The sequence below is a fragment of the Elephantulus edwardii genome, unplaced genomic scaffold, assembly GCF_000299155.1.
Source record: "Elephantulus edwardii isolate Elephantulus edwardi_28Jun2011 unplaced genomic scaffold, EleEdw1.0 scaffold00059, whole genome shotgun sequence".
NCBI lineage: Eukaryota > Metazoa > Chordata > Mammalia > Macroscelidea > Macroscelididae > Elephantulus > Elephantulus edwardii.
In genome coordinates, this window is record NW_006399809.1 from 13207965 (window position 1) to 13218982 (window position 11018).

Genomic DNA, 11018 nt, shown 5'->3' on the forward strand with positions numbered 1-11018 from the left:
TTTTTTTTTGGTCAATAATATACATCATTAAAGGAAGAAAAAAAACCTAAAAGGATCACTGGAAATCAAAATTTCAATGCACTTTGAATAGTTCCAAATTTGTATTGAAATGTGGCCAAACCTACTATTATTTGGCTTGAGAGAAATGATAATTCTACACAATAACTGAAAGAAAATGAGTTATCTAATTGCCAAACACTAAAAGCTGTCTGTGTTTTCATAGATGTCAATTGTATTTCCTGGCCACTTTTTGGCAGAATTCTCTGCAGAAAAATTTTCCAAATGCACAATAATGTGTGCCAACAGCTGGGCCTCTAGTTGAATATGTAGCTTTCTGTAAACAATTCTTAGTTGTCTAGAGCTGTCATAATAGAAATATCAAAGTGGATGGCTTTAACAAAAAAATGTTTTATCACTGCTTAGGATATAGGTAGTCTGAATTTAAGATTGAGACTGTCTATGACTTCATCTTACTTGAAATTACAATCAAAACATGTGGTACCAGCAGTCAGGAAATCAGTAGACATATTACACTGAAAAAGTCTAGTCAGAAACCTCTCCAAATTATTAAGGGGTAATGATGTCAGATTGAGAACTAAGGTGTACCTGATTCAAGTCATGATCTTTTAAGTCATTTGCTAAGCATATGAGAGCTGGACAATGACAGAAGAAGAATTGAGGCCTTTGAATTGTGATGTGGGAGAAGAGTGCTGAAGATCCTGATAACCGCCAAAGAACAACCAGTTATGTCTCGGAGAAGATGTAGCCAAAGTGTTCCTTGAAGGCAAGTAAAGATGATTATGCTTCGCCTTACACACTTTGGACAGGTTGTTAGGAGAAGTTAATCATTGGAAAGGGACATCAAGCTTGGGAAGGTAGAGGATCAGCACAAGACAGGAAGATCCATGACCAGGTGGCTTCACACAGTGACTGTGGCAATAAGTTTGCATGTGTCAGAGATTGTGAGGATGACATAGGATAGCACGTCACTATCATGAGTCTTTTTAGACTTGATGGCATGGCACGTGACAACAATGATTGTGAGGAAAGTTATTTTCCTCTGTTATCTCTGGAGAAATGTTCTCACCTCATTAAATCTTCTGGTCTTTGAATAATCATATGGCTTGGTATGTGTCTTCTCACATCTATGTTTCACTCATTTGCTCATTTGATTTCTTCTATATCTCAAAAGAGATTGACCTAAAAAATCCATTGCACTAACTCTGCCTCATGAGAATAACAAGACCAGCTTATTTCTAAATAGGATTATAACCACAGACACAGGAAGTTAGAGTTTATAACAAAAACTTTCAGAAGATACAATTCAATCAATAACATCCTTTTCTTTGGACTCCAAATTTATATCCTAGCCACACACAGGGCTCATTCATTCAATTTTATCAAAATTCTTAAATAAACTCCAAGTCCAAATTTCATCTTTTGAATCATCTGAGTCAAATATGGGTTAGAATTTTGATGGATTCCATCCCAAGACAAAAAAAAATCCTTTTCACCTGTGAACCTGTGAAATACAGACAAGTTAACTGTTTCCAAAGAATAATGGTGGAACAAAGATAGTGTAGACATTTCCATAAGTAAAGACATAAAATAGAGGAAAAGAAAAGATAACAGACACCAAATTGGGCGTAACACAACAAATTAACTTTCAAGACTTAAAAATTTTTTTTTCTTTGGGACCTGCTGGGAAATGACTCCACCATCCAGGTTCCGGTGTTAGCCACACTTTCTGTATTCTAGGGGGAGGTGCCTCGATTGGGGGCTTCAGATTGCTTCTAGGATCCCTACGATGGCAACTTGACTGCATTGGCTTTCAACAGTTTCATCTCCCTAGTCCGTCTGATTGGTCACTCTTACCTCCTCAGCTCTGGCAAACTTTGCTCTTCTGCCTCTTAATTTGCCAGCACCACACTCTTGTCTTTAGACTGTGACCTCTACCCTTGGTCCACCTCACTATCAGTTAGCATTTCAAAGCTGAATCAGTAAAGATCACTCTTTGAAACCAGGAGGCTATGACTCCAACTTTTGAGATCCAGGGGACTCTGGCCCCACTCTTGCTAACTGAGATGACCCTGCTTCCATTGCTCATAGCAGTTTTCAGCTCTGAGCTGCTCCATAGATGGTTCTTTACTTGGAAGAAAATAGTTATATAGCTCTTTTGATCTTTTTCTGACTATAGACTTCTAAGAAGCAGAAAATGTTCTTTCCTTTCATCCTTTATCTCCTTTAGTCTAAGCTGATAGAATTTCTACTGTGGTAGCTGGTTAGATCCATTAACAATAAGCTGACATTCTTTGACAAAAGATAGGGTAGCCATCACCTCATAGAATATTCTAGGGCACATGTCTTTCATTTACAAAATAAAATTTTACAAATTTTAAAATTTTATTTTCTTTTTTGAGGGCAGTATAGGGTCCCAGGTAGCTCCCAGAAGCCTTCTGGCTGAGATCTTGGTGGGTAGCGCGTCAGGGCTGTATCTTTTCACTATACCTGTTTTATCTGTATGCTGAGCAAGTCATATGAGAAGCTTGACTCTGTGAAGAAGAAAGTGGCATCAGAATTGGAGGAAGACTCCTCAACAACCTATATTTTACAGACGACACAATTTGGTTGCTGAAAGAGTGAAGGACCAGAAAAACTTGCTGTAAAAAATAAAACCTTCTGGTTGTGGTGTGACAGTATTTTATAAATTCTAGAAATAAGTCCCTTATCAGACATGTCATATTTTTTCCCCAGCCTGTGGATTCCCTTTCTACCCTGCTGGATAAAGTTTTGGATGTGCATAGGGATTTGATTCTTAGATAGTCTCATTCATCTATTTTATCCTCTCTTGGTTGTAGGTTTTTCAGGATGCTTGGAAAACTGTTTTGTGGATTAGTGCTTCTATGGTTCTTCCAAGCTTTTCTCTAATGAAGTTTATAGTCCTTCATTTTAGTCCTAGGTCCTTGATCCACTTTTAGTTGGTTTTTGTATATGGAGTGAGGTGTGGGTCTTGCTTGAGTGTTCTGCAGATAATTTTCCAATTTTGCCAACAACATTTGTTAAAAAGGTTGCCATTTCCCCACTTAACTGACTTCATCTCCTTGTCAAATATCAGTTGACAATAGGTAGATGGGCTAATTTCTGGGTTCTCAGTTGTATTCCATTGATCTATGCGTCTGTCATTGTACCAGTACCATGCTGTCTTGACCTCCACGACAGTGTAGTAGGATCTGAAACTGGGGAGTGAGATGCCTCAACCTGTTTTTCTTTATAAGGAGTGCTTTGTTAATTCTGGGCCTCTTTCCATTCCAAATGTAATTGGAGATTGCCTTGTCCATCTCATTGAAGAATGGAATTGTTTGTTTTGGGATTGCATTGAACGTGTAGATTGGCTTTGGTAGGATTGTCCTTTTCACAATATTGACTCTTCCGATCCATGAGCAAGGGTTATTCTTCCATTTCTCCAGATAAAGATAAACAACTCAATTGAAAAATGGCCACAAGAAGTGAACCAAAGAATACATCCAGATTGCAAACAAACACATGAACAAATGTTCAAAATCCCTAGCTCTAAGAGAGATGGAAATCAAAACAACTATGAGACATCGTCTCACCCCAATAATAACAGCAAAATTTAACATAACAGCAAACAAAAAATGCTAGCAAGATTGCAGAGAAACTGGAACCCTTGTTCACTTCTTGGTGGGAGTGTAAAATAGTGCAACCTCTATGGAAGGCAGTATGGTGCTTTATCAAAAAGTTGGAAATAAAAATACCATTTTACCCAGCAATTCTACTACTGGGAGTATAACCCTAAAGAAACTAACTACCACCCAAGTAGATATATGCACACTCATGTTTATTGTGGCTTTATTCACAATAGCAAAGAGTTGGAAACTACCTAAGTGCCCATCAACAAAAGAATGGATAGAGAAGCTGTGGTATATTCACACGATGGAATACTATGCTGCACTGAAAAACAAGGAACTCATGAATTATTATACAAAATGGGCCACCCTGGAGTACATTATTCTGAGTGAAATATCTCAGTCACAAAATGACAAATACTGCATAAGGTCACTGTTATAAAACAGGACTGACATGGGGGTCATCACAGAGAGACTAAACAAAGAAGGGATAAATAATGTACACTGCCTTGATACTGATGAGGGACAGAACTGTGTAAAAGGAACATATGATTAGGTAGTATTGACATGACAAGAGTCCAGAATAAAGCTGCATAGTAAAGTGGTCTGGAGTGAGAGTGGGGACTGTATAAGAATGAAAGAAAGTTATCTGGGGGGATAGAGTGGGGGCAAGGAGGAAAATGTGCAACAATGAACAAGTGGGAACCCAAGTTCTTTATAAACTTTCATTAAAATATCAATAAAAAATAAATTTCAATATTTTTAAAACAGAAAATAAAAGCCTTCAATATGGCCTCCTATTTAAAAAGGCATTGGTTAGGAGTGTGGGCCAACTTCCAGATGGATAAGTGGTCTGATGCAGCCTGTTTCTACAGAGATTTGATCTCTGTTACAGATGAAATATAAGGTTTAATATTTATTAGCCATTGGGAGTGAATTAATTTTATTTGGCCTCCTATTTAAAAAGGCATCTGGCTTTAATTATTTCTGGTCAAACATTCTTCTAAGAGGAATATTACTGGTCTGTCCATTTGCTGTGCAGATATAACACATAGTTGCTCCAATTCTAATCACTGTGAGACTGATGTGTCAAATGCGGTAATGGTTACCCATGGAGGACAATGTTTGGTAGAGCTCCCTGATTAAAACAACTTTGGATGCAGGAGTGGCATCCTTTTCCAAAATAGCTTGCCTCTGTTAACTCTATGAACTTGGAGAAACTATGAAAGTTACACAAGTGTTCAGGTCTTTTGTTCATAGGGTTACTATGAGTCATCTATGACTCAGTGGCACTTAACGACAACAACAACAATATGGATTACATCTCAACATCAGGAAACAAAAACTCTTCCAACTTTGCTAATAGGTAACATTATGAAAAATGGAAAAAAGTTGAATCTGTCAAGGATATAATTTCATTTTTCATAGATTCACAATCTTGACACCAGGAGTCAAGAAATCAAAAGACGCATTGTATTGCAAAAGTCTGATGTCAGAGACTTCTCCAAAATACTGAAGAGCAGTATTTTGTCAGTTTAAAGACTGGAGTATTCCTGATTCAAGCCATCATCTTTTCAGTCACTTGCTATGCATCTGAGAGCTGGACAATGAATAATTATGACAGAAGAATTAATACATTTGAGTCATGGTGTTGGAGAGGAGTACTAATTATCTCATGGACTGTCAAAAGAACAAGTGGACAAGTCTTTGAGAAGTGCAGCCAGAGAGCTCTTTGGAGGTGAAAATGGTGAAAGCTCATCTCACATGCTTTGGGCATGTTGTTAGGAAGGATTATTCTTTGAAAAAAGACATCATGCTAGAAAAGGGAAAAGACCAGTGAAAACGAGGAAGATCTTTAATAAGATGAATTGACACAGTGATTGCAGTAATGGGCTCAAGTATGTCAGAAATTATGAAGATGGCCCAGGATAGGACAGGGTTCAGATCGGCTGTTCCTAGGGTTTTTAGGAGTCATTCGATGGCACCTAACAAAACATTTTTATCTTATACCACTCATTTTAAGTTCATCATTTGCCTCTTATGTTTTACTATAAGTAACAAGGAGAAATCATGCTGTCTTTTTAAAATTTTGTTTAGAAATATTATCAGGCAGAAATCAAATTCTTATTTCTTATAAATTCTATTTATACACACACACACACACACACACACACACATCACTTGGGCAATAGGCAGCATCATATTAGACAGTGAAGAGATTGAGATTGTTAACAGCTTTAGCTTGCTTAGCTCCATGATCAACACCCTTGGCATGGCACCAGTAGCCAGAAAATCAAAAGATGAATTGCTTTGGGAAAATCTGTCTGGCACCGTTTAAGAGTACTGAAGAAAAACGATGTCAGTCTAGAGACTAAGGTGTGCCTGATTCAGGCCATGGTATTTGCAATTACTTGCTATGCATCACAGAACTAGACAATGACTAAAGATGATAGAAGGACATTGATGCCTTTGAGTTTGAGTCCTGAAGAAGAGTATTGAATAGACCATGGACTATGTGGAGAGGGTGAAACCAAGCTGTTCCTTGTAAGGATTTTGAAGCTTCATCTGACATACTTTGGGTATGTTGTAAGGAGAAACCAGTCCTTGGAAGGGTGGAGGGACAACACAGGAAAGGAAGATCCTCTTAGAGATGTATGGATTGAGTGACTGGGGTAATGGGGATAGGTGTGTCAGTGATAATGAGGTTGGCTCAGGATAAAGCAGGGTTCAGGGCTGTTGTACATAGGATTTCCAAGTCACAAGTGATGCAATGGCACATAACAACAGCAGCAGCAACAACAACATATATATAAGTTCTACTATACTCTCCCCTAATCATTTGAATATAATTCAAACAGTTTCTTTACCACTGCATAATAAGCATTATCCTTCCTCCACTATATAATCACCTGTTGATTATTTATTTTGAAAAACTCACCAGCAGCTTATAATCTCTTTTCTAAATATATTCAAGATATACGCTACATTGTGGATAATGTCCTTTTGTGCAATTTATAGTTGGTTCTACCTTGATGCCAATGAGATGGTCAGCACGAGAGCAGAAGATGCTTGATAAGACAAATTGACAGTGACTTTGTCAATGGGGTAATGTATGATGTGTCTGTCTCAAGATAGTGTTCATAGGTTTAGAGCCTCATAGGTTCAGAATCTCATAGGTTCAGAGCTGTTATTCATAGGGTCACTATAAGTTACAGCCAACTTGATGGCACATAGCAACACAATAACATTAATATAACAATGACAACCTAGTCCCAAATATGAGTATTCACAAGTACAGAGCTGAGGATTTACAGTGTATGTTAAGAGACACAATTCCATCCATAACATTTCCCTGTGATTTCTGCTGTATGCTTTTTCTAGCTAACGTTTTCTTAACTTTTCTCATGCAAAGCTATCCCTGGGTCTCTAAGAAAGTAACATAAAGAATTAAAATATCATTAGCTTATCACTTTCTCACTTAATTTTAAAATGACAAATTCTTGAAAGTCCTCCTGGAAGTTGATTTTAGACTTACCTCCAGATTTAAAATCCATAGTACTGCTGTCTTGAAACATAATGATGATTCTATGGTATTTTCTTGAGTCTCAGTGTCAATCACGAAGTAATCTAACTAAAGTCATTCCTCAACCATATTCAGTCCAGGGTCCCATTCTAGGCTGTTACTATGAATGTAAAAGACTTTCCAAGAAGTTCAAATTTTCAAAAATTCTTTTGTTAGCATATCGCTCTAGCTTATGAAATGGGTTCATACTGTCACTGTCGAGTCAAGGAGCAAAGCTCTGACAACCTCTAAAACAGAGGCAGGATCATGCAGTGAAACCCAAACAATCTTCACCTGAGAAGTAACCAGAGCTCTAGGGAAAGCCACAGAGCCTTAAAGTCTGAACTTAGCTGTACCAAATCCCAATTTCAAGAAGCAAAAGCAAGAAATTATAAAGATTCCAGTTTACTCTCATGGAGAAGCTAGTCACTGGTCCCAGTGTACTTGATTATCAGAAGTTGTATCAGACGTGGAGGAAAGTGGGCTTCAAAATCTGGTTCCATAACTAATAGTGTTGTTGGTAGAAGCTGTTGAGTCTAGTATGACTCACAGATAACCTATGAACAACAGACCTGTATCCCGTCTTACACTGTACCATCCTCACCATCTCTAATATATTTGAGCCCATAGCTGCAGTCACTGTGTCAAGCCACCTCGATGGAGTCTTCCTGTCTATAAGATAGAGCCCAACCTATTTTGGCAACAAAGTGTCTTGCTTCCATGCAGGAAAATGCATAATGTCATTTTAAAATATTTCAACTATTTTTTATTATGACATTACTTTTCATTCTGTTCATTTGACAGTGAGAAAAAGAAGGATATGTGCAAGGCATGTGGTTATTGAGTGTAACTGCTGTCATTATAAGTTTTGCCCAGCATGTCTCTATTTTGGACACAAAGGGGTTATATGACAGCTGTTTGATAATAGCTTTGGAACTTGAGAAACTTACTTAACCTCAATTTTCTAATCTATGAAATGAGAGATAATAATACCTTGACTGTATGTTCATTGTTAGATTTAAATGATATGACACATGCAAAATAGTCTATAGTTTGTATCTCTTGGGCTCAAATCAGAACAATTATTATTAACAGCATCATTATAATTATTATTATTGGAGGCCAAAGGGAAAAGGAAATATTCAAGTGGAACAGTTATAAAACTTCTTTTGTGAAGCCAACTTGTAATGATCAAATCACAAGCAGATGGAACAGCAGGTAGAAGTCTTCCAAATAGGATGAAAGCTCTGTCTCTCAGCTTTTTTTTTTTTTTGGTTAAAAAGGAGCTAATCTATCAGCTGATTCTTTCAAGGACAAAAGTGTCATGATCACAAAGACAAGAATCAGAACATTTTTTTCAACAGTAACACAAACCATATCTGATTTAGGAACCTGACTTACAGCAGCTGAGTTTATACTAAGTGCAGAACATTAGGTTCTATTGCTGGGTGCCACCTAGTCCGTTTCAACTTGTGGCCATTCTATGTCCTACAGAACAGAACTCTGTCCAGTCCTGTGCCTCCATACAATAGCTGCCGTACTTAAGCCCATTGTTACAGCTGAAGGTCTTCCTTGTTGAAGGCCTAGTGGTAAGAAGCTGCACTGAAACCACATGTGGTTTGGATCCACCAGCTGCTACCAGGAGAAAGATGCACAATCTCCTCCCAAGGGATTTACTGAAAACCACTGGAAGTTCCTATCAGTTGGCTTCAACTTGACAGCACATAACAACATACTTAAAAGGATCTACAGAAGATAATATGCCCACAAGATGTGTGGCGAAATCTCCCCATCTCCTCCAAAAAGCATTTAGACTGAAGTTGTCCCAGAACAGATTTGTTTGGTCTCGGCAGTTCACAGTATATTCTGTAATCTTCACCAACACCACCACAGTAAAAAATCAATTTTTCTGCAGTCTTCCTTGTTTATTGTGTAACTTTTACATATGCGTGAGCAACTGAAAATACCACATCTTGGGCCAGGTGAATCTAAATTCTTAAAGTGGTGTTTTCTAGCACTATAGAAAAAGGTCTTGGGCAGTAGGAGTTTGACACATGGAGGAAAGTGGCATAAAAATGTTTCAAAATGAGACAAGGGTGAATTGAGACAAGAAGTGGTAAAGAAAGGAAGTGTCTGGGAATAGGGATGCTCACAATGAGGGTGGTGCTATCAGCTTGTGAAAAAGTAGTGGGAGTTTGGATTAGCAAAATGGATCAGCGTATAAGTTATTTCTCTACCAGTCTGTAGCTACTGGGAATGATAAAGAGTTTTAATCTGTGTGAGTACATACAGGGCATTAACAGGAGGTAGTCTACACAACATCCAGGCTTACATTTATCTCTGACCCTTTTGCCAAAGAATATCAAAGCACTTAAGAAGATATGGTATCCCCCAAACACCTGTGCTGTAGAAGCTGAAGCCATTCAAATCCACCAGCTCCTCCTCAGAATAGCAATCTCTTTCTCTTAAAATTCACAGCCTCAGAAAACCACTGAAGGTTTTATGTTTTGGAATTTACTCAGCGGCAGGAAGCTTGAGTGTTTGCTTATGAAAGCCTTTACAAGTGACACTGGTCCTTGTGGTAAAAGAAAGTGAGGCTCAGAAAAGCACATGGAGAGGACCTTGCTACAATAATTTTATTAAAACTCATTGACACTGAGTCAGAGCCTACTTCTAGTTCTTCCAACATCAGCTTTTTGGATACAGGAGGTTGTCCATTTATCTCCTATCAAGCCACTAAGGAGCTTAAATCACCAGAGAGATGCCACCTTTGTGTTGGCAGTGTAATAGTCTATGGGCTTTGAAGGCAAAGATGTTAGAACTTCATCTCACATACTTTGGGCACGTACCTAGGAGAGGCCATTCCTCGAAGATGGACATGATGGTTGGAAAGATTGAAGGGCAGTGATGAAGAGGAAGACCTTCAATAGATGAACGGACATAGGAACTGCAGCAATGGGCTCACACATGTCAAAGATTGTGAGGATAGCACAGGATAGGACAGGGTTCAGATCTACTCTTCATAGGGTCACTATGAGTAGTACTCAAATAAACAAAACCTATGAACAATAACAACAACATGCCAGCTGAGTTCTTACAACAGTATGATGTTGTCATTGTTGTTATGTGCCCTCAAGTCGACTATGACGCCTGGCAACCCTATGAACAATATATCTAGACTTTGTCCTATCTTAGGCCATCCTTACAATCTCTCTTATGTTTGAGCCCATTATTAAATTGAGCCACTGTGTCAATATGTGTCCTTGAGAGTTGACCTTCTAGCTTTCCTAAAAGTATATCTTTCTCCAAGGACTGGACACTACTGAAAACATGCTCAAAACAGAGAGATGAAGTTTCACTATCTTTGCCTCTAAGGAGCATCTTAGTATTACTTCCTCCAAGACAGAGTTTTGTTGTTGTTGTTATTGTTGTTTTGACAGTTCATGAGTATATTCAATACTCTTCACCAACACCCCAATTCAAAGACATCAATTCTTCTTTGGTCTTTCTTGTTCATTGTTGAACTTTCAGATGCACTAGAAACAATTGAAAATATCATGGCTTATATTAGGCTTAGTTTAGTCTTTAAACTGTTAACTTTGCTCTTTAGCACACTGAAGAGATCCTTGACAACTGATTTCCCTAAAGCAACATGTATTTTGATTTATTAATTGCGTGGATGTTAACATGGATGTTGATTTTTTTTTAAATTTAGGTTGTTTATTTTTCATTTCAATGAACATCTACAGAGATTTTGGGATTCCATTCATTCATTGTTGCACCCTTCTCCCCGCACAAACCCCTCCCCC

At 38.0% G+C, this 11018-nt stretch overlaps 1 pseudogene; it reads right to left on the reverse strand.

Moving 5' to 3' along the window:
- The window catches only part of LOC102843255, a 30308-nt pseudogene extending 20219 nt beyond the window's left edge, over nt 1-10089 (reverse strand).
- Nucleotides 10090-11018: the final 929 nt, after the last annotated feature.